The 24922-nt window shown below is 38.7% G+C and overlaps 1 pseudogene; it reads right to left on the reverse strand.

The window, feature by feature from the left end:
• Window positions 1-24922, reverse strand: part of LOC102830445 — a 265297-nt pseudogene that overhangs the window by 21184 nt on the left and 219191 nt on the right.

Raw genomic sequence — 24922 nt, forward strand, 5'->3', positions numbered from 1 at the left:
CTTGTTGGTTTCTTCTTGGTTTTCATGTTTGCTTGTTCTGCTTGTAAGTTCAATTTCATAGTAAGTTGTGAAGTATGAACTTTCTTTGGGGTTACCTTATAGTCTATAAAAGTTTCTCTCCATTTAAGAGAATCTATTTGAGTCCTGGTGTGGTGCTATGATTTAATGCACCAGACTGCACAGCCATTTGAACTGCAAGGTTGGTGGTTCAAACTCACCAGCTGCTCCTCGGAAACCCTGTATAGGGTTGTTATGGGTCAGAACTTACTCTACAGCACTTATCAACAACAACAACAATTGTATCCTGTGGAGTCCAGGTGTGGCACTGTGGATTAATGTGCCAGACTGCAAAGCCATTTGAACTGCAAAGTTGGTGGTTCAAGCTCACCAGCTGCTCCTTGAAAGCCCTCTACAGGGTCATGATGGGTCGGAACTGACTCCATGGCACTTAACAACAAAAACAACAACATTGTATCCTGTAATCTACCTGACATCCTCGCCACCTGGATCTCTGTTTCTACGTTTATCTCTTCTTTGACATTGATATTATTTTGATCTTCAGTTAACATAGCAGTACCTTTGAATTTGTTGTTGTAGTTTTTGTTCTGTTCTGGACTCTGGTATCTGTCATCTGAGTTTCAGGTGGCGTTGCCACGCCTGTCAATCTCTGTTTGTTGTCTGTTCTTGTTGGTTTTCAGTCCAAAGAACTCCTTTTAGAATGTTTTGAAGTGCTGAATTGGTTTTGACAAAATCTCTTAGCTTCTGTTTATCCTGGAATGTTTTGATTGCAGCATTGTATTTGATTGATAGTTTTTCAGGACAGATGATTCTTGGTTGGCAGGTTTTTGTTTTTTTTTCTTTTATGGTTTTGTATATATCTCCCCATTGCCTTCTTGCCTGCACGGTTTCTGCTGAGAAGTTAGAGCTTAATCTGGTGTGTTTTCCTTTGTAAATGACACTTCTCTTTTCCCTGGTCACTATTAGGATTCTCTCCTTGTCTTTGATTTTGGAGAGCTTGATTATTATATGTCTTGGTGACTTTGTTTTGGGCTCTATCCTTTCTGGGATACTTTCAGTTTCTTGAATGGTTATCTTCTTATCTTTTAAGATGTTAGGGAAATTTTCTTCCTGAAGCTTTTCAACTATATCCTCTGTGGATTTCTCTGATTCTTCCTGTTTCGGAATGCCAATAATTCTTAAGTTGTTCCTCTTCATATTATCCATCGTGAATCTTAAGACTCTCTTCAGATGTTTTTATCCTTTTTTTGTTTACTCTTCTATCTTAGCAGTATTGAGAGATTTGTCTTCCAGATCACTAGTTCCGGCTTCCATATTTTCTATTCTGCTCCTTTCCCCTTTCAGTGTATTGTCCATTTCTGATATTTTATTATTAATCATTTGGATCTCTTTTTGCAGGTTTTGAGTTGTTTCCAATGCTGTATCGATCTTGTTTGATTGCTCTTGTAGTACTTTCCTGACTTCTTCCTTGTTTTCCTCCACCCCTTTTTTTATATTTGTTTCCATATCATTCTCCCATATCATTCTTCTGAATTCCATATCATTCTTCTGAATTCCTTCTCAGGCAAATCCAAAACCTACTCTTTCTCTTCTGTAAAGCGTTTGTCTGTTTCCAGCTCATTAGTCTCAATTACTCTTTTCTGTTTGGGGACATGTTTTGAGATCTTTTGTTGTGTTTTGTCATTTCCAGTAGTCATGTGGGTTTTTTAATGCTCAAATGGATATTTTTGTTGTGTTATTAAGCTTACTTGATGTCTTCTGGTGTATATGATCAGGAGATATGCTTCGCTTTCACATGTAATGCTTTGTTGTTATTGTTAAGTGTCGTGGAGTCAGTTCCAACTCATAGTGACCCTGTACATGGTTTCTGAGGCTGTAAATCTTTACCGAAGCAAAAAGCCTCATCTTTTTCTCACAGAACAGCTAGTAGTTTCAAACTGCTGACTTAAGGTTTGCAGCCCAATTCGTAACCACTACGCTACCAGATGTTTAGCAGCTGTTATTGGCTCTTTTCTAAATGGTGGAATATTATGGAGTATGTTTATAGCTTGACTATATGGCTATGATTGCTGACTCTTCTTGGATAATGTAGAGAGAAAAAGCTCCCACCTCCAAGGAAAATTTGAGATCAAAAGGACCAAAATCAGAAGCAATATAAAAGCAGAGACAAAAACCACCACTTTGAAGCAAAAATAAAACTGTGGCCAACTGGCCAGTCGCCTTGCTACACAGGCAGTGTGTGTACACTGTAGAGGCCTCCAGCAGTGGATGGGAGTGTCCACTCACTCCGGCCCCTCCTCTAGTCACCACCATAGAGGTGCGTAGATAGATATTGAGAAGTTAATGGGAGAAAGACTGTTTACTGTTTTTGACTCTGAAGGTCAGTTAGGTATCTGCATGTACCTGTGTTATTCTTGAGATAGTTGCATCCTTTATGTTGAGGTTTTACATATTGTTCATATGGTTTGTCTGTCAGGGCTGATGGGCCTGCTTTTTTCTTGCTAGCTAGACCAGAGTAAAGGGTCCTGCACAAGTTAATTTTAGGGCTGCAACACTGAGGCTGACGTCATAAGCAGCTGCCAAGCTCTTTCTCTCTGTGTTGTGGAAAAACTGTGGGCTCAGGACTGGACTTTTTTTGGGGGGTGAGCACCTACCCACCTGAAGGCATCCAGGCTGGGCAAAGAAGGCCCAAAAGGGAAGAGGAGGAAAAACTGTGTGGAATCCCCCGCACCTCCTTTTGCAAATGTCACTACATTGCTTTTAGTGCCTGTTCCCTGTGCCCATCTGGCTGTAGCCCCACCCTCTTAACTCTGCCCAGGCAGGGTGGCCACAGAGGTAGTCCCATCTTGAGCGATTCCTAAATCGCAGTATTTTCCTTTATATTGTGATTTTTCCACTTGCGCATTCAGGAAACGAATGCCCTGCACCTTATGCTAGATCCAGAGCTCTGGTGTTGTTCCATGAATGTAGATTCTCTGGGTTTTCAATCTCTCCCCCTCAGAGCCTTTCCTCCCTAGCTGTCTCTGACACCTCCAAAACCAGAATTCCCTTACCATAACTTTTTAATCAATCATCTTTGGTTAGTCATTAAACTGTTTCCATTTTAACATGCTTTTCAGATTTTACTATAAAGCACTTTATGTCCGTGTTTTCATGACATGTTCCTATGATATTTGATGCTATACCATTGGTTTTTCAAATACCAATGTTGTTGTTGTTAAGTGCCGTTGAGTCGGTTCCGACCCATAAGATAGGATAGCCCATTTTAGTCAAGAAGCAGATTTCAGCCTTTTCCAGAGAAGAAAGACTACAAAGAAAGGTCTGGCGATCTACTTATGAAAATATGTTGTGGTTGCTTTTAAGTGCCATCGAGCCAGTCTGATCCATAGTGATCCTGTATAGGGTTTCCAAGAAGTGACTGGTGAGCTTGAACTGCCAACCTTGTGGTTCAAACCACTTTGCAGACCAGTGTACTAATCCATAGTGTCACACCAGGACTCCACTTATGAAAATAAACCAATGAAAATCTTGTGGATTATAAGAGAACTCTCTCTGACTTACTGGCTCTCGTCATGTCATTAGGAGAGAGCAATTACTAAAGGAGAACTTTATGTCTGGTGAAGTAGAGGACCAACAGGGGTGTGGGAGACCACTGGTGAGCTGGATGATATAGAAACCACAACAATGGATTTGAATATGCTTTTGTAGTTGTGAGAATGACACGGGACACAACAAGGGTGCTTGTTTTGCTTTTCTGTTGTAATAAGGTCAGAGTTGGCGTTGACTCATCAGTCACTAACGGCATTATAAAACATGACAATGAAAATGGTATTGGGATTACTACATACTGCATTGCATAAATTATTTGTTTGGAGGTAGTTTCCTAAATATGGCACTGTTAAGTTAAAAGGTACACATATTTCTAATAACTAAGTGCCGTTGAGTTGGTTCCAACTTACAGGGACTCTGTACAGGGTTTAAGAAGAGCAGTTGGCGGGTTTGAACTGCTCACTTTGAGGTTAGCAGTCCAGTGCTTATCTTACAGTGCCACAACATAACTGTTGTATTATTGTTAAGTGCTGGTGAGTTGTTCTGACTCATAGAACCTTGTATAGGGTTGCTGAGGACTGGCTGGTAAGTTTGAACTGACAACCTTATGGTTCAAACCTACCCGGTGGTTCAGTGATTATCCTACAGTGCCACACCAGGACTCTGTAATTCAAATTGAGTGAACAATCAGGAAAGAGTAAAGTTGCTACTACTGAAGTTATCCTTCAGTAGAGATTGGTAGGGATATTGCAATGAAGAGGCCAGTATTCAATTAAGGAAGGAGTAGGTACGCTAGCAACAACAGGCCATTCTAAACATCTTTCCAATTTTGAGATTCTGAGATTTGAAAGTGCTATGGATAAATTCAGGAACCCTAGTGGAAGCTCTGGTAGCATAGTGGTTACGAATTGGGTTGCGAACCTCAAGGTCAGCAGTTCGAAACTACCAGCTGTTCCATGGCGGAAAGATGAGGCTTTCTGCTCCCATAAAGATTTACAGCCTCGGAAACCCTGTACAGGGTCGCTATGAGTCAGAACCGACTCCACGGCACACAACAACAACAACAACAGTGGAACTATAGAGTCCTGGTGTGGCATTGTGGGCTAATGCAGCAGACTGCAAAGTTGTATGAACTGCAAGGTCGGTGGTTCAAGCTCACCAGCTGCTCCTTGGAAACTCTATACAGTGTCACTATGGGTCAGAATCGACTCTACAGCACTTAACAACAAAGAAGTGGAGCTATTAGCTAAATATTAGACAGCTAACTGTAAGGTCAGTGGTTCAAACCCACCAGCTACTCCACAAGGAAAAAGATGAGCCAGTCTAGTTCCACAAAGGTTTGTTGTTATTAAGTTCTGTTGAGTTCATTCCAACTCACAGCAACCTATATAGGGTTTCTGAGAGTGGCTGTTGGTTTTGAACTGTCAACTTTGTGGTTTCCAGACCAGTGCTTATGCTATACCCCTTTACAGTCTCAAAAATTCTATGGAGCAATTTTATTCAGTCCTGTAGGGTTGTTATGAGCTGAAATCAACTAGATAGCAGTAGGTTTTGGATCATGTCTTTTTAATACATAGTCTTTATATATCCTGAAGACTATGTATTAAAAATCTAAATTTTGAGCAGTTGTAGACAGAACTGATAGTTACTCAACAATTATATTTCATGCCTTGATACAAGAAGGTAAACATACCAGAGTAGACCAGTGAAGGACAAGAAGAGCATGGAACGCAAAGAAGTAGTTCAGCAGAACCTGTACAGTGAGAAAAAATATATATAGAGAATACACTAGACCAGGAAAAAATATCTATTAATCACAATTCTCTAGTGGCTTAACCAATTTCAAATTAAGATCCATTGAAATTAATATAAGAATAACATTATGGAGTCCTGCTGTGGTGCTGTAGAATAAGCACTTGATCTTAACATCAGCTTTAACTGCAAGGTCAACAGTTCAAATTCACCAGTCACTCTCCATAAATGCTATACAGGGTGGCTATGAGTCGGAACCGACTCAATGGCACTTAACAACAACAACATACTATAGTGAGTTGCAATTACATATAATTTAACTAATAAATAGTATATACATTCTATAATATGCCTCTATTATAGAAGTCCATCATTTTCTATTTAAATTTTTGTTGATTTTTTATAAAATTCAGGGCAAAATTCACCATCATGCAGTATTATGGATAGATATATGAGCTGGGTAAAGACACCATCTAAATTACAAACACAATTCTCATGCCCAGTGAAGGACAGAAACATCATGCATTAGACTGCAACTCTAACCTAGATTATTCAGGATAGGATGTTTACATGATACATATTATGATGTTATAAAATTGATAAATTAGCATGTCATCACAAAGTTATTATGAGGTTTATAAGAGATAGCATATATAAACACACATCACACATACTACTTAGCACACACCATTACTTGTTAAATGTATTTCCTCTGAATACAACTGTTATGGATTGAATTGCATTCCCCCAAATTATATTTTGGAATCTTAATCCCTATACCTGTGAATAATTCTATTTGGGAACAGAGTTTTCTTTGGTATGTTAATAAGGCCATATCACTCTAGGGTGTGTCCTAGACTTAATGAATTCTGAGTTAGAAGGAGCAACAGAGACACAGAAACAAGCAAGCACAAATGGAGAGGAAGAGAAAGAGATACCATGTGAAGATCACCAAGGAACCAAGGAAGGCTGGGGTTAAGGATGCATAGGTTACAGATTTGGAAAAAAGACAAGGATATTCCCAACAGCTAACAAAGAAAGAAAACCTTTTCTAAGAAGAAATGTCCTGAAATCCTTCAAATCCACCTACTTGTGGTATTTCTATCACAGCTAAGAAAGCAATCCTGAAACAGAATAGTTATAAGACAGTCTATCTCTGAAAGATGGGGAAAGCAGTGTCTAGAGGGACAAGGGCAGATGAGTATTCTAGTTTAAAAGAGTGTCAAAATAAACACAGGGTTGTTGTTGGTAAGTTTTGTTGAGTCCCTTTCAACTGACGGTGACCGTGTACAGGGTTTCTGAGGGATGGTTGGTAAGTTTGAACTGCTGCAGTTCAAACTGACCTTGTGGTCCTGTGCTTATCTTACAGCGCTACACCAGGAATCCAAACACAGGGTATAAGTGGATAAAATAAGGAACTTAGCCTTAAGAAATTCCAGGTGTCTTGATGAAGAGCCTGGAAAGTATGTCAGACCACAGTCAGTTTCATTGTTCAGTTTTCAGTCCATAGTATAGAAAGCTGTGGTTCTCAAAGCAGCAGCAGCAGCTCTTAGACACTTGTGAAAAATGCAATTTTCTCAGCCCTGATTCTCGATATACTGAATCAGAAACTCTGATGGTGAAGTGCAGCAATCAATCTTAAAAATCCTTGCATGTGATTCTGATATTCTCTAACATATGAGAGCCACATATATAGAGCACTGATTCAATTGCTTTCTTGCCAGAACTGTTAACATCTCTGAAAGGTAACTAGCATCTAATCATGGTTGCAGAGCTATATTATTTCATAATCCTTCCATGTTCAAGAGTTCTAAAAACTTATGTATTCTTGCTGTTTTCAGTATCTACCTTCCATATTTTCCATCTTCAAACCAAATGTTCCTTGTAGTTCCCATTCACCTAAATTCAAATAGTGTAGAAGTGTTAAATGTCCATTAATGATACCTTCAAAGCTTTCTCTGTGGAGGATACTGAAAGACAGTAACTTGATCAAGGTCACCTACATAGATATAGGTGGAGCCAGAATTAGAATTCTGGTCACTGCATACAAAAACAAATGCCTTTGGTTTTGTCACTGAATTATATGAATTAAGAACTGAATCATGTACCTCTTATACTCTAGTTGAAACATTTACCAATGAATTTTCTTTAGAATTAAAAAATGGGTGTCAAATGAAAATTAGTTTATTATTAAATAACTCTGGTAGACATCAAGTTAAATATTTTTTTGTTGGTTTGTTTTATTACAAGTTTTATCAGAGTCTTTAATATACTGATGTATATTTTCATCTCCCACAAAGCAGACAGATGTTGTACAAAATTTTTCACCTTGGGAACTACTTGTTGGTGGATCATCTATCTTAATATCTTGCTGGACTAGCATTTTAAGGAGCTACTTTGGAAAATTGGGGTGCAATTCTTTCACTTTCAAGGCTCTCCTACAAGACACCAGGAATTTCTTATGGCTTATGTCCTGGTATGGTGCTGTAGGGTAATGTGTTGGACTGTAAAGTGAGTTTGAACTGCAAGGCCAGTGGTTCAAGTTTACCAGCCACTCCTCAGAAACCCTATACAGGGTCACTATGAGTTGAACTGACTAAATGGCACTTCAACAAAAACAAATTACCAATTCGGACACCAATCAGCCCTCCCACTGGGACTCTCGACTTCTCATCTGGGTTTAAGAATCCATTACACTGGCCATGCAGAACTCACAGATGGGCTTTATGAAGAAATTTAAGTTACAGTCAGGGTCAGAAATACTCAGAATAAAGTTCTTCCATCAAGACAGCTTCTTCCCTGTCATGCAGGTAGATAGGCCTCTCTCTGGTCCTCAACCTCTCCGTGGAGTCTGCCCTACTCAGGTAATGGTATAAAGCTCTTTTAGCACTGTCAACGGGCACACCCTTCTGCTATAAATCCTAAAATTCTCTACTTTAGCCCCAGGATAAGTGCCTAGAGGCACATCACTCCTTCACTTGCTCTGTGAGCAGGAAAACTCACTGCTCTGGGTCAGGCTCTGACTTGTGTTGTCATCATTTCTCTGCAGCTCTTCTGATGTTCTGATGCCATGGCTCTATCTCTTGGATCAAGGAGATCCAACATGCAAGGATCTTGGGGTCCAAAGGACATGCCCCACTCCTGGCTCTTCTGATTCTCCCCTCCTGCTTCGGTGTGGCTCATTTTATACCCAACAGGATGGCTAACTTGACCAATCTCTGCATTAGAAGTCCAATTTGCATGGTCTCGCCCATGGTGGGACTTACAAAGATTATGGCTAGTAGAGCCATATTAAGTGATTGACTGCACAGTACATTATAGATGCATATGTAGAGACTGATGCAAATGCTGCACTAATGAACCTTTTATTGAACTATCATTAACACAATCATTAAAATATTTAACATGTTATTGAATGTTTCATATTTTGTAGTATATATCAATAAGTCATTTATTACAAATAGTTGCCTGTATTACTAGATGTTATGGTCTCCTGCGTAATCAGAAAAATGGAGACTTAGGCTTGGCTACTTCCCAAAAGATCCCTGAAAGTCTATTAGCCAATTTGAACTAAAATTTATTAATTTATAACTACAAAAATCATTTGGAGATGTCTGACATGCCCTGGCTTCACAAGGAGGAAAGAGAACCAAACTCAAAATCAGCCCAAGGCTGATTCTTATGAAGTGGTGGTCAGACATGCCTCCACCCTACAACCTTCTTTACCCTTTTCTCTGACACCAACCATCCCTCCCACAGTATACTGTTTCATATCTGGATTTGATAATCCATTGCAATGACAACACAGAATTCATAATGCTCATGACTATGGGGTTTATTAGGGAAGTGTTGTTGTTGTTGTTATGTGCCGTGGAGTCGGTTCCGACTCATAGCAACCCTGAACAGGGTTTCCGAAGCTGTTAATCTTTATGGGAGCAGAAAGCCTCATCTTTCTCCCGTGGAACAGCTGGTAGTTTCGAACTGCTGACCTTGCGGTTCGCAGCCCGATCCGTAACCACTACGCTACTAGAGCTACTTATTAGGGAAGTAAGCAGGGTACAATTCAAGATTAAAAAACTCAGGATGCAGCAGTTCCTCAGTCAGGAATGCCCCTTCTCTGCCAAATTTCAGGCAGGCTTCACTCTTGTTTTCAGCCTTTGCCCTGCTCTGGCAAGTGTTAAAAAGTTCTTTTAGCCAGTCTGTGAATGCCCAAAAGGCACATTCTTCAAGCCAGTCTCTTGCCTGTAGGCACTCAACTTTACTCAGTCCATGGATCTAGAGCTGGAAGTTGCTCTGTCTCTCCAGGCCACCACCTCTGCTATCTTCACTGTTCCTCATGCCTCACTTATGTTCTGCTTTCTTGATTGTCCTGAGATCTTCCAACTCTGCTTCTGAGATGGTTTCTTTTAAGCCTAGCTGGAGGGAAATACTAACCAATCTCAGCCTTAGGGTCTTGTACACCATATTTGCCTGGTCCCACCTGGTATGGTGTTGCAGGATAAGCACTAGACCAGAAGGTCGGTTTGAACTGCCAGGTCACTGGTTCAAATCCACCAGCCATTCCATGGGATCCCTATACAGGGTTGCAATGAGTTGGAACCAACTAGATGGAACTTAACAACAACCAAATTCAGTGGACCACAATAACTCATTCATTTAATTCAGTAGGTACTTATTAGATAAACAAATATTAAATATATGCATATTTATTATATATTTCTTGAATGCTATGTAAAATAGAAATATTAAGACTAATTCTTTCCTACTAGGTCAACTTTTGGAATTACTTATGTTGAAGAAATTAAAAAATAATAAAGTATTTTATAAGTCATAGAAAAATTATTTTAAATACTAACATATGGATAAAGCTTTGTACATCAATATGAAGGAGAAAGTTCCATATGACATATGCTTAATAACATAAAGAAAAACTGTGTTCTTAGTCTGAAGAATGTTTAATTAATATAAAGTTGATACATAGTTTTGGAATGTTTAGTCAACACTTTAAAACAAGCATTTTGAAGAAATCTGGCAACTCACTTTAAACAGTTGTTCTACTTTTAAAAGCTTAGTTAGTATGGGGTTGAAAATGTGCTTAATGTAATTACTAAATGCTATTTATTCCTGACTTTGTGGAGAATATCATCTTTTAAACCACTTAAGAAGGCTTGTCATTAAGAAGTATTTCCATTTATTGTGATATAGTTAAGGAGCTCTGGAAGCGTAGTGGTTATGAATCGGGCTGCGAACCTTAAGGTCAGCGGTTCAAAACTACCAGCCGCTCCGCGGGAGAAAGATGAGGCTTTTTACTCCTGTAAGGATTTACACCCTTGGAAACCCTGTACAGGGTCGCTATGGGTCGGAACCGACTCGACGGCACTAACAACAACAACAACATTTATTTTATTATGTCAAGATTTTAGTTTTTCTGTTTATCATATATGCCTTCCTTAATTTTCTGGATGACTTGCTTATAGATAATAATTGAGAACACAGTATAAATATAATTAGATCAAGTTGAAGCGTCTATTAAAAGCAGATTTCCTATGCAAATGTATTACTACTTCAGTTTTTTTTATGTCACTTTTTCTTATTTCTTGTTTTATGATGTTTTCTTTGTGATATGAACTCATTCAGATGTCAGTGAAGTAATTCTTCTCTTGATGCACTCTGTTGATTAACCACTTCATCTTTGAGTGTGTGTCCATGTGTGTGTGTTTTGCTTCTAGAGATGGGGTGAAATTTGAGGGAAGGCCAAATGGCTTTGGATTAGGTTAGAATGTAAATTGCTTCACTTATTAATTGTGTATCCTTGAGAAAAGATAGAAAACAAATCTGAATTTGTAAAAATGGAATAATGACACCTATACATTAAATTGCAGTGGGGATAAAAAGAACGATTATATATATATATACATATATATCAACAGAAATTTAATAAATGAGAGTGCTCTTTTATTTCTTTCTTCTTTAGAGAAGCATGTGTTTCTATATAAGCCTCAGTGGCTCACAATAGACTACAAGTAAAAATGGAATGCTGTAATGCTGAGTGAACTCCCAAAGTAGATGTTGTAGGGCTATTTAATGTTAGGGTATCAATTTCCCCAATTTATTATGAAATTGAATCTGTTACAATGTATGCTAACTCAATGAAAAACTTCATAATGCTGTTTTTGAAGCTCTGTGCTTAGAATTTTGATTTATCTTCACATACCCTCTTTATTAAGGAGCTCTGGTAGCGTAGTGGTTACGAGTCGGGCTGCGAACCTTAAGGTCAGCGGTTCGAAACTACCAGCTGCTCCGTGGGAGAAAGATGAGGCTTTCTATTCCCGTAAAGATTTACACCCTCGGAAGCCCTGTACAGGGTCGCTATGGGTCGGAACCGACTCGATGGCACTTAACAACAACAACACCCTCTTTATTATGCCTGGATATCTAGTTGTCAGACACAAGTCTTCATCATCAGAGCAGGGCTTCTTAGAATCTAACACAATGTTTCTCCCTTCTAAGAGACTATGCCGGTCAACTTTTAGATTAGTTCTGATGTGGAAATGTGGAATCTACTGGATGGAATCGTTTATTCGATTTCTGAAATAGGAAGAGAGAAAGGAGCCCAGAGGACACTGTAGGATAAGCATTAGACAACTAACCACAAGGCTGGTGGTTCAAACTCACCAGTCGCTCCACAGGTGAATGGTGAAACTATCTCCTCCCATTAGAGACGCATAGTCATGGAAACACCATATGTCGCTATGAGTCGAAATGTCCTTGTTGGTAATGAGTTTGGTTGGTTTGTGGAAGAAGAGAAAAAGGTATGAAATAGACTGGGATCGATTGATAGAAAGGCTGTAGATATCTCCATTAAAAAAATAAAAACCTTTCATCACAGAATTGATTCTGCTTCATGGCGATTCCATGTGGTTCAGAATACAATTACTCCTTAAGGTTTTTTTTGTCTATAATCTTTGTAGAAACAGATCTTCCATATTGCTACCTGGTGGGTTTGAACCACAAACCTTGCAGCTAGAAGTAGAGCACAAACCGTGTTACCCAGTGTATTCTTGTTATTATTGTGGCTGTAGTTAAGTGCCATCGAGTTGGTTCCGACCCATACTGACCCTGTATAGGATTTCTGAGGAGCGGTTTTGCAGTCCATAACCCACAGTACCACACCAGTGCCATCAAATCGGTTCTGAGTCTAGCAATTGTTTGCGTTTCCCAGGAACAGTTGTTTAGTTTGAACTGCCAAGCTTGTAGTCAGCAGTCCACTACTTATCCTCCAATGCCACACCAGTTCTCCAGTGGATTAGTACGTGTGATATGCTTACATGATGAAAACCCTGAGCTCTTGCAGCCTGGGAGAATATTTAAGAGCATTCGATGAATACTTCCAATGGAAAAGGCACTCTTAATGCCCAAATTAGGACTACAAAACTCATCCCTCCCTCTGCAATACAAAGGTATAGTAGTGGCAGCAAGTTAGAATGCAGAAGCTAGAGAGTAAATATGGTAACAGAAAAATGAGCTGTGTTTACTAATCAAAAGTTTACAAGTCATTCTTACTTAGTAAATTAAAGGCAGAAAGTATTGCAGACAATCTTGAATTTATTTCAATACATTTGAAGTCCTAGTGTGGTGCTTTTGATTAATGCACTGCTTAATGTATCCCTGATAGTTGAACTCTGGGAAGTGAGCAAAGGTACCTGAATGTGAGTCTGTTCTCTGAAATTTATAAGCTTGGTGACGACAAGATGGAAGCAGGACTAGATATGAATCTCTCCACTGGTTTTTTTCACACTCCATGCTGCTGTTGCTGCTTCTGTGTGCCATCAAGTTGGTTCCAACTCACAGCAACCCTGCACAGGGTTTGTGAGGCTGTAAATCTTCATAAGAAGATTTCTTATAAATCTTTCTCCCATGGCTCAGCTGATGGGTTTGAACTGCTGAATTTGCATTTTAGCAATCTAACATATAACCCACTATGCTGCCACTGTTTCTTACATTCCAAGATGTTGTTGTTGTTAAGTTGATTCTGACCCATAGTAACCCTGTATAAATTTCCTAAGGAGGGCCTAGTAAGCTTGAATCACTGACCTTGCATTTCAAACCGACTTTGCAGCCCAGCTCATTAAACCACAGTGCCACACCAGGGCTCCATATTCCAAGACAGACTCCAGTAAAAGAAAATTAATCTCTCTTTAAGATAATTGACGGATGTATATGCTCAAAATAAAGGAATGAAATGTTATTAAACTGAAGTAAGCACCTAGAAAGTGGGAACAAATTCCATGGAAGAATAATATTGTATCATTAATCATAACTTTAGCAAACGTAAAAGTTGTTGTTAAGTGTTGTCAAGTCAGTTCTAACTCAGAATGACCCTGCATAGGGTTTCTGAGGAATGGCTGGTGGGTTTGAACTGTCGACCCTCTGGTTAACAGTTCAGTGTTTACCCTATAGCACCACACCAAGACTCAAAGGTAAATTGTTAAGCGCCATCACGTTGGTTCTGACCTGTATAGGGTTTTTGAGGCTTTTTAAATCTTTGCAGGAGCAGAAAGCCTCATCTTTCTCCCATGGTGTGGCTGGCAGGCTCCAACTGCAAAACCTGTGGTTCACAGTCCAATGCTTATTGTAAGGAGCCACCACATTCCTCAACGGTAAATGTTGTTGATTTCAGTCAAGTTGGTTCTGACCGACAGCACCCCAGTATAGGATTTCAAAGCTGTAAATGTTTAAGGGATCAGAAAGCCTTATCTTCTTTCTGTAGATCAACTGACAGAATCTAAATGCTGACCTTGTGGTTAGCCATCCAACTTCTAATCCACAATGCTACCAAAGCTCCTTAGGCTCCCATTGTAAGCATGTGAAATTTTCAAGACTCACAACTACAATCACACTAAGAAGGTAATCTGGTCTATAGGGCACATGGGACCTATGGAGAATCTTAACTAACTTCCTAATTGGGAAAAAAATGCCTAATCTGTCTGTCTGTCTAATCTGTGAAGGTGAAGCTGGATAATGCTGTAAAAAGGTCAAGGGAAATCCAGAAACAAGTTGGTTGATGTAAACGTGTTTAAATTCTTGTAGTGACTAAAAATGTTACTGTTGTTAAGCACCACCTAGTGAGTTCCAAAGTGAGTTCCAGGAGTCCTAGTGTGGCACTATGGGCTAATGCGCTGGACTGCAAAGTTGTTTGAACCACAAAGTCGGTGGTTCAAGTTCACCAGTCGCTCCTTGGAAACCCTATACAGAGTCGCTATGAGTTGGAACTCATTGCTGTTGTTGTTGTTGTTGTTGTTAAATGCTGTCAAGTCAGTTCCAACCCATAGTGACCCTGTATAGATAGCCAAGGAGTGGCTGAATTTGAACAGCCAACCTGTGCTTCAAACTGACCTTGCAGTTCAGTGCTTAATCCTACAGAGCCAAATCCATAAAGAACAAACAAATAGGATTTATTTGCTGCCAGAAAACATATACTTCACATTTGTGAAAGATAAATTTTATTTGATAAAGGCTACACTTTGGTAAGGAACTCTGGTAGTGTAGTGGTTACAAATTGGGCTGCTAACCTCAGGGTCATCAGTTTGAAACTACCAGCTGCTCCGCGGGAGAAAGCTGAGGCTTTCTGCTCCTGTAAAGATTTACAGCCTCGGAAACCCTGTACAGGGTCGCTAGGGGTCGGAACCAACTCGACAGCACTTAACAACACTTTGGTAAATTCTTTCCTTTAAGGTTAAAGAATGAACTAGATTAACTTTCATTTTGTTTTCATTATTTTGTAGTTCCAGGTCATACCTAGAGTAAACACAAGACTATTCCTAGATAAACAAAATGTGTTTGGCATAAGGATTAAAAACATGTGACACTCATTAATAGTTTTGATTTTTTAAAATAAAAAATATTGGAACATGAATTTACTTTTAGTTTTAAAGAAGCCAACTCCATAGACTACCCTTAATTGACGAACGCTCATTGCAAAAGAACAATTCAGCTGTCTTGTTTAAATACAGCTTTCTTTGAAGCATCTTATAATATGTTCTGACTACTGTTACACATCAGAAGAACTTTTAATGAACAAAGCAGGTAGTCTGAGATATGTAGTCTTATATACTGCTGAGCATGTTGACGCATTTTTCCATTACTCTTAATAATAGTTTATTGGTGAGATTAAGTTTTATATGCTATTAAATGCTGCTCTTTAAAAAAATTTTTAGGCCTTTAGGAATCAATTGAACCTTTCATAATATCAGAGCCTTACCACAGACCTGGGCACCTTTTCAAATAAGCATACTGTGCTAATGATTCAGAGGTTTTCTGGCCTCTAAAATTTCAAAAACATTTGTAATCAAAATAATTAGGTATAATCAGTATTATAATGAAAAAATACAATTTGGTATTAGGATGTTTAGCTTCTAGTAGATAATTAACAGTTATTATTTTAACTCCCCTATATTGTGGAGCTGCCAGTTAATGCGGTAAACTGCAACGTTTGGTTTGGGCTGTTAAGGCCAGCAGTTCTAACTCACCAGCTGCTCCTTGAAAACCCTGTACAGGGCCGCTATGAGTCAGCTCCCAACTCGGTGGCACTTAACAACAAAGCAACATATATTTATTGGTTAAATATCAATCCTAAAATATTTATGATATTTTGTTGCTATTGTTAAGTGCTGTCAAGCCAATTTCAACCCAAAGAGTTTCTGAGGCTGGAAATCTTTGTGGGAGTAGAGAGTCTCATCTTTTTCTTGTGGAGCTGCTGGTGGGCTACAACTGCCAACCTTATGATTCACATCTAGTTCAAATCCTACAGAGCCACCTACACTCCCATTTATGCATTTATGACAGTAACATACACCAAACATGTGGATGTGTTGTACCTAACCTAAAGGGTTTATTACCTAATAGGAGTTCAGATGCCCTAGAAAGTTAAAAAAAAAAAAAAAAGGTGAGATTAAGATTTACCAAAATGTCTTTTCATCTTCATAAAGAATCTACTGGAGTTTGCTAGATTTTTTTTTCTCTTTTTTTTTAACTTAAAGATTTTAATGATCCCTGAGCTATTTTTACTATAGGACAATTCTTGTTTTATTTAACCAACTGTAAAGATGTTGTTGTGGGGAAGCTGATGTCTCTGACTTCACAGTGGGGAGGAGACTCATGATCCACAGCTGATTCCTGTGAGATCAGACGTGTCTCCTCTCTAACCTCTACCAGTTCTGACACCAACCGTCCCTTCCTCGGCATTCTTTACTTCTCTGCAGGGCTCGATTAATTTGTTGTGATGGTGACACAAAACTCACAAACTACACTCACAGATATGGGGGTCTATGGGGACAATATTGCCAGACACTTGTGTTTTCTCTGCAAACAATTGTGGAATGAGCCTCAACTTGAAATCAGAACAATGTACCACCAAAGTCCACCTCCCTTACCTTCTGAGGTCTATAAGTTATTGTTGTTAAGTGTCATCGAGTCAGTTCCAACCCATAGTGACTCTGTATAGGGTTTCCTAGGAGCAACTGGCGAGCTTGAACAGCCAAATTTATGATGCAAACTTGACTTTGCAGTCCAGCGCATTAACCCACAGCTCCACACCAGGACTCCAGCCTAATTCTTATTTCTGACCCCACAACCCTAATACTACTGAAACACAAAGGATTGCGCATTTCATAAAATCTTGGTACTTTTGTGACCTAATTGACTATTTACTCATTTTGTTTTGCTTTGTTTGTTAAATATTGTTGAGACAGTTCTGACTCATAGTGATCCTGTATAGGATTTTCAAGGAGTGGCTGGTGGGTTTGAACCACTGACCTTGCAGTTAGCAACCCAGTGCTTATTCTTTAGTGCCACACCTTTATGTTTTCTACTGATCACCCACAGATTCTTACACCCCTTTATTCTGTATAAGGCATAAGAGACTTATTATCAAGAGTCTGGAGGGATAATCAGAAATCTTGAATGACTATCTGGAAGAAATAACCTGAAGTTATACTAAGGAAAACATAGGTTTTATGTTTTATTTTTTTGTCCTCAGTGTGAAAACCTGGCGACACACTAGGTGGACTGCAGAATTCTGATGGTACTGGTATGAATGTGTGCCAGTAGGGTGGTTCTGACTCATAGTGACCCCATATAGGGTTTCCGAGTCTGTAAATCTTTATGGGAACAGGAAGCATCTTCTTTCTCCCACAGAACGACTGATAGATCCCAACTACTGAACTTGCAGTTGGCAGCCCAGCTCACAATCCACTATGCTATCACAACTCCAACAGAAACCTGATGTTGTTGTTGTTAAGTGGCATCAAGTTATGTCTGACTCATTAGGGACCCTGTATAGAGTTTCTAAGGAGCAGCTAATGAGTGAATCCCCAAACTTGTGGTCCAGGGCTTATCCTATGGTTTCATACCAGGACTCTAATAGAATCCTGATTACTCCACTTAATGACCCAAGCAATTATCTTCTCAAGTGTCAGAGCTGTGTTCTCCATTAGGTGGGATGGGGGAGGTCATGCAGGAAGAATTGGGCATTGGGAGTAGAACAATATTGAGCCCAATCAAAAATCTAGTTCTAGTCCTGCCTCTGTCACTAACTGGGTAGTACAGGCAAATCCTTAATATAGGAGCATTAATTTCTTCAGCACTAAATTGAGAAGATGGAGACTGAGAAGCTCAGATGGCACTAGCACTGGTATGGTGCTGCAGGATAAGCACTCACTCAAAAGGTCCATTTGAACCACAAGGTCGGCAGTTCAAAGTTACCAGAAGCTCCTTGGAAATTCTAGACATGATTGCTATCAGTCAGCACCAACTCAATGGCACTTACCACCAACAGCAAAAGCTAACTGAGCAGACATCAGCGGCTGCATATAATAAATAATACAGACTTCAGAGAATTTATCCAAGAAAATTATTAACTGAACAAGCAGTAACAACAATCCTGGGGAGGGTCATAAATTCCAAAGTTGCCAAATTGTAGTATATCAAATACCCAGTTTTTAGTAACAGCAACAAAATAAGTGACCTGCCAAGAGACAGGAAATTATGGTCAATAAGTATAAGAAAAATGTAGTCAATATAAAAGCAAGCCAATAAAGTTACTAGACAAAGACTATAAAACTATTGCGGATATGTTCAAAGACAAAAGAAAATAATGTCAAGCAGATTAAGGAAAAATGTGAGAACAGCATGTTACACAACAGACTATAAATGAGTAGAAATGATGAAATGAATGAAACAGAAATTCTGTAGCTCAAACAAAAAATTCACAAGAGAAACCCTATGTTGTTAAGTGCTGTCAAGTCGTTTCTGACCCATAGCGACCCTGTACAGGTTTCCGAGGCTGTAAATCTTTATAGGAGCAGAAAGCTTCATCTTTCTCCCGTGGAGTGGCTGGTAGTTTCAAACCGCTGACCTTAACGCTTGCAGCCTGATTTGTAACCACTACACTACCAGAGCTCCTTAGAGAAGCCCTATAGCAGATTTGAATTGGTATCAGAGAAAAGTCAATGAGTTTAAAGATAAGCTAATCGAGACAGGCTAATCTGAGAAACAGAAAAGGAAACATAATGAAGAAAAATAAACAGAGACTCAGAGACCTGTAGGAGGCCATCAAGCATCCTGACACACATGCAATGCGGCTCCTAGAAAAAGGGATTGAAAGAAAGAGAGGCAGAAATAATATTTGAAGAAAGGATTGCCAAGAATTTCTCAAATTTGATGAAAACTTTAATATGCACATCCAAAATGTTCAACAAAACTCAAGTTGGATAAATTTAAAGAAATCTACATCTGCACATCATAGTCTTTCTAAAACAAAACACAATCTTGAAAGCAACATGAGAAAAACAACATATCACATACTTTGGTAGTGTAGTGATTACGAATTGGGCTGTAGTTCGAAACTACCATCTGTTCCATGGGACACAGATGAGGCTTTCTGCTCTCATAAAGATTTATAGCCTCACAAACCCTATGCAGGGTTGCTATGAGTCGGAACTGACTCCACAGCACATAACAACAGCAACAAGTGCAGTGTAGTGAATTGTTTAATGTCTCTCCCACCAAACATTTTTGCCATGATGGGTCTTATGATTTAGGGTGCAGCGCTCTGTCCTGGGGGCATTTATTAGCAGTTCTAAAAGAGCTTTCGAACACTGTCTGGGTAAAGAGAGGCCTGCATGTGGGCACACATGAGGAAAGGCTGTCCTAACTGGAACAACTGTGCCTGAAAATTCTGACCTCGCATTGTAACCTGTTAACTTAACTAATAAACCCCTTAACTGTGAGTATGGTGTCTTCAGCTCTGTGTGGCCACTGCAATGAACTGTGGAACGCAGATGAGAAGGAGAGAGGGCTGTGGGAGGGATGCTTAATGTTATTTTTGCACAAAGGTGTTTCAATAACATTAACAAATGACTTCTCATCAAAAATCATGAAAAACAGAAGATGTGGTAGGTATATCCCTTGAATACAGGCTGGATTTATTGACATGCTTCCAAAGAATAGTGTATAAATAGGTGTGAAAAAGTAGAGGGGAGAAACTAACAAATACTATCTTTACCAGATCGTGATAAATAACAACATAAGTGATAAATCATGCTGATAGCATTTGTCATCTGATATTAAATGATGTGGGTACATTAACATCTGAGAGACCACAATGAAAATTAATATTGCTGCCCAATTTTCAGTATAATTTGGGTTTCCACATTATGCTGTTTCATTGTTAAGTGATGTCAAGTCACTTCCAACTCTTAGTGATCCTGTAAAGAATTTTCAAGGCTGTAAATCTTTCCAGGAGCAGAAAGCCTCATCTTTCTCCCATAGCTAGAGGGCTCAAACTGCTGACCTAGTGGTTTGCTGGCCAGTGCTTATTCTACAGAGCCACCATTAACTGAATTACAGACCTGATAGTGTAATTTCTTGTGAATAACTTCATATTTTTCCATCCTCATAATTGGTGCTATGCTTGAACCCATTGTTACAGACACTGTATCAATCCATTTCATTGAGGTGCTTCTCCTTTTTCACTGACTCTCTACCAAGCATGATGTCCTTCTCCAAAGACTGGTCCCTCCAGATAAAATGTACAAAGTTAAGGAAAAAAAAAAAAAAAAGAAACCATGTACAGAAAGCAAAATTCCTTGCTGTTTTCCTTTACAGGAGAATATAGATAGTTTGTTTGCTTTGGTATACCTGAGGCAGCTCCACTAGAGTTCAGGATATATACAGAGTCAGTATTTCAGTGTTCCTATCTTAAGCATTAGGCAAATCTGCTGCACAAGACCTTTTTAAAGTGTTGAAAAGCAAAGATGTCAGCTTGAGGACTAAGGTGTGCCTGACCCAAGCTATGCTATTTTCAACAACTTCATATGCATGTGAAAGCTGGACAGTAAATAAGGAAGACCATAGAAGAACTGATGCTTTTGAGTGGTGGTGCTGGAAGAGAATATTGAAAGTGCCATGGGCTGCCCACAGAACCAACAGATCTATGTTGGAAGAAGTGCAGCCAGAGTGCTCCTTGGATGCCAAGATGGCCAAACTTCGTCTCTCATACTTCGGACATGTTGTCAGGAGGGACCAGTTGCTGGAGAAGGATATTGTGTTTGGTGGGGTGGAGGGTCACAGAAAAAGAGGGAGACCTCAGAGATATGGATTGGCCAGGTGGCGGCATCAATTGGCTCAAGCATGGCAACAATAGTGAGGATGGCCCAGGATCGGGCAGTGTTTCATTCTGCTGTGCATAGGGTTGCTATGAGTCGGCAGTGACTCGATGGCAACTAACAACAACAACAACAATCTTAAGCTGGTTTATAACCAAATCTGTCATCTTTACATGCATCAAGACCTCAGGACACAGGACCTAGAACAGAACTCTGAATGAACAAATCATCATAGCATGTATTCTCACTTATGACCCTGGTTCTTATTTTCTTATTTGGAATATTTTATGTCTTTGGTTGATAAATTTGGCTTGGGTTTCTTGTTTGTTTTTAGCTTGATTGTTTTCAGCTTGTTGTTAGTTGTTGTTAGGTACTGTTGAGTCGGTTCTGACTCATAGCAACCCTATACACAACAGAGCAAAACACCATGTGTCCTGTGCCATCCTCACGATTGTTACATTTGAGCCCATTATTGCTGCCACTGTGTCAACCCACCTAACTGGGGTCTTCCTGTTCTTCACTGACTTTACTCTTTACCAAGCATGGTGTCCTTCCACAGGGACGAGTGTTTCCTGACCATGTCCAAAGTATGAGAAACAAAGTCTCGTCATCATCACTTCCAGGGAGCAATCTGGCCATACATCTTCCAATACAGATGAGTTTATTCTTCGCCAACACCATAATTCAAATGCATCAATTAGTTATATATTTTTAGCTTAGCTGTTTTAAAAAAAATTCCCAATGGTAATTTGAGAGGACTGACTGGATTGATTTAGTCAGCCATGTTTCTAGCTGTTTTATGACTTTGCATTTTTGTAGATGTTGAGCCTATTAACTGAAAGATGCATCCCTAATTTTTTATCCATGTATTTCTTCATATTTGAGTCTTAATTCTTTCTGACATCCCATCCTATCACAAACAATTAATCAGTTAGCTCTGGTAATGTTCTAATGCATACTTTCCTTATGGAATATATTGCAACATGCTGTCATTATTTGCTTACATGTCAGGATCCTCAAAGTAGTAACCAAGTGTCATTAATCTTTATACCAAACGTAATTTATAAATTAGGAAAGAGGAATACAGAAATAAAACCCCATGTCTAACAACACTGTTGAGCTAATTTAAAAAATACAACCTCCCAATTCATTAGATTTTCCATTCCAGTAGTTCTCAATCTTTAGAAGAAGCAAAAAAAAAAAAAAAAACACCCAAGGAATTTATTAAAATGCAGAATTGAGAGTTTCATGCACAGAGACTTTGATTCAGTAGATCTGAAGTGCAATCATGAATGCAAATATTAAACAAGTATCTCTGGAGATTCAAATATCTGTGGTCTAATTTATTTAGTGACTTCTGACCATAGTTTGAAAGATTAATAACAAACACATTCTTGACATGAGTTATGAGTTATGATTTACACTTTTCTAAGCAGATGCAAGAAAAAAAAAAATAGATCTAGCTAAGAGTTCTCATTTTGTTTATAAAGCTTCCTTTTTAATTGTTCAAGTCAGCTTTTTCTAAGAGATGATCATTTATAAAACTTATTTGAGTTCAGTCTTATTTTTAGTGATGCTGCAAGAAATATGCACCACTGCAAAGATCCTGACATTATTTGGAAACTTTCTGCCATAATAATGTTCTCCTAGGAGAAAGAGAATTCTATAAAATTAGCTATTTATAACATTTTAGAAAGCTGAGTCAAGAAACAGCTGTTACTGTTGAAATGATGAATCTTGTCTTCCTTCAGGCCTCACTTATAAACATGTAATATATGAGCCTCTAGACTCTAAGTCAGATGCTGAGTTCTCATAAATTCTTGTCATTTATTTATTTTATTGATGAAAAGAAGAGGTAGATGATATCTACATATAAAATAAATTTCTTTGTATTTTTACATATCTTGCCAGCTCCTCTACAAAGAACATGCATTGTATCAATGAATGGTTATGAACAGAGATGCCAATGCCTTCAGTTCCTCCACGTTGCACATGTCTGAGCACCTGGCTGTTGGATACCATTCTTGAAAGGTATTTGATTCTCTGAGCTATGAACTTGGCTATCATGCTGGCTAGCATTCCATTTCCAGATGGCTGCTATTACCACCTAATTATTTTTAAAACTTGATTTTATTTCAAACAATTTGCCATTGTCAAGGTTCACCTCTAAGTACAGCATTGCTGAGAGCAAATACTTTTGGTTCTATGTCTGTAGTTAGGAGAGCTCAAGAATGGCCTTCTTTAGTATGACTGATCCTTTGGCAAGACCCACAGCTAACCTATACATTTAATATTAAAAATTCAATGAAACTATAAGTAATCTTAGGATAATTATTAACAATCACAATTATTTATTTTAGTTATTTTAAAATTTCAACAGTCCTCATAAAAAGGAAATTTATATTAGATTATAAAGATTAAAGAAAGCTCTATGGATTTTTTTTTCCTGATTAACATTATTAAGCCATGTTTCCCAACATTAAGACTGATTGGGCCCATATAGATTTGAAGGAAAAAGAAATGAGTCTGAATTTAGAACCAGATATAATATATTATTTTGAAAGATTTCTCTTTAAGTTTTAATTCCTTATAAACTATTGCACACACCCATACAATGTACACGCACTGCATTTAGTGAAAATGACTAAACACAAACTATAAAGAGAATCTGTGCAGATTCAAGGGCTGTGTTTGTACTTGCTTTTGTTTTGACAAAACATTTGGGTCACTGTTAATGCATTTGAGGGATGATCTTCTGTACACGTCATGTTTATATACCACTCTACTCAGCATTCCTAGCATTAAGAACCTTTGAGAACATACTTTTGGGTTTTGTACTTGCTTAAAGTATCATGTAAATTTTAAGACTTCATCAATTGATTTAAATAAAAGGTGTTACTTCCCACCCATATACCCACCCTTTGCTACTGAGTTGATTCTGATTTATAGCAACTTAATGGGGGTGGTGCTAGCAGACAGTGTTCAACTGCTAGTCATAAGATTTTCAGTGACTAAATATTCAGTAAGTAGTGCATCTCTCTTTCTTCCTAGTCTTAGTCTGGGAGCTCCTCTGAAACCTGTCCACCATGGGTGACCCTGCTGGTTTTAAAATACCAGTAGCATAACAGCCAGAATCATAGTAACACTCAAGCCACCACAGAACAGCAAACTGACAGACCAGTGGCGGAAGGAAGACTCATTAAGGAGGAACACTCATTAATAACCCATGACATGCAGATGATACAACCTTGCTTGCTGAAAACGAAGAGAACTTAAATACTTACTGATGAAGATCAAAGACCAAAACATTTAGTATGGGTTGCAACTTAGTGTAAAGAAAATAAAACGCCCCACCACTGGACCAATAAACAACATCCATATAAATGGAGAAAACATGTCAATATGTCATTTTTTTCAGAACAATCATCAACACTCATGGAAGCAACAGTCAAAAAATCAAACAACGTATTGCGCTCAGCATATCTGCTGCACAAGACTACTTTAAAGTATTCAAGAGCAAAGATTTCAGTTTGAGGACTAAGGTACACCTGACCCAAACCATGGTATTTTCAATAACCTCACATGCATGTTGGACCATGAATCAAGAAGACTATAGAAGAATCGGCACATTTGAGTTATGGTGTTGGAGGAATATATTAAGAGTATCGTGGACCACCAAAAGAACAAACAAATCTGTGTTGGAAGAAATACAACCAGAATATTCCTTAGAAACCAGACTTCGTTTCTCTTATTTCAGACACATTGGCAGAAGGGACCAATCTCTAGAGAAGGACATCACTCTTGGTAAAGTGGAGGGTCAGCGAAAAAGAGGAGGACCAGCAACAAAATGGACTGGCACAGTGGTATCAACAATGGGCTCAAGCATAGCAATAGTTGTGAGGCTGACACAGGACTGGGCAGTGTTTCATTCTGTCATG

Source organism: Chrysochloris asiatica, unplaced genomic scaffold, assembly GCF_000296735.1.
Source record: "Chrysochloris asiatica unplaced genomic scaffold, ChrAsi1.0 scaffold00036, whole genome shotgun sequence".
NCBI classification, from domain to species: Eukaryota; Metazoa; Chordata; class Mammalia; order Afrosoricida; family Chrysochloridae; genus Chrysochloris; species Chrysochloris asiatica.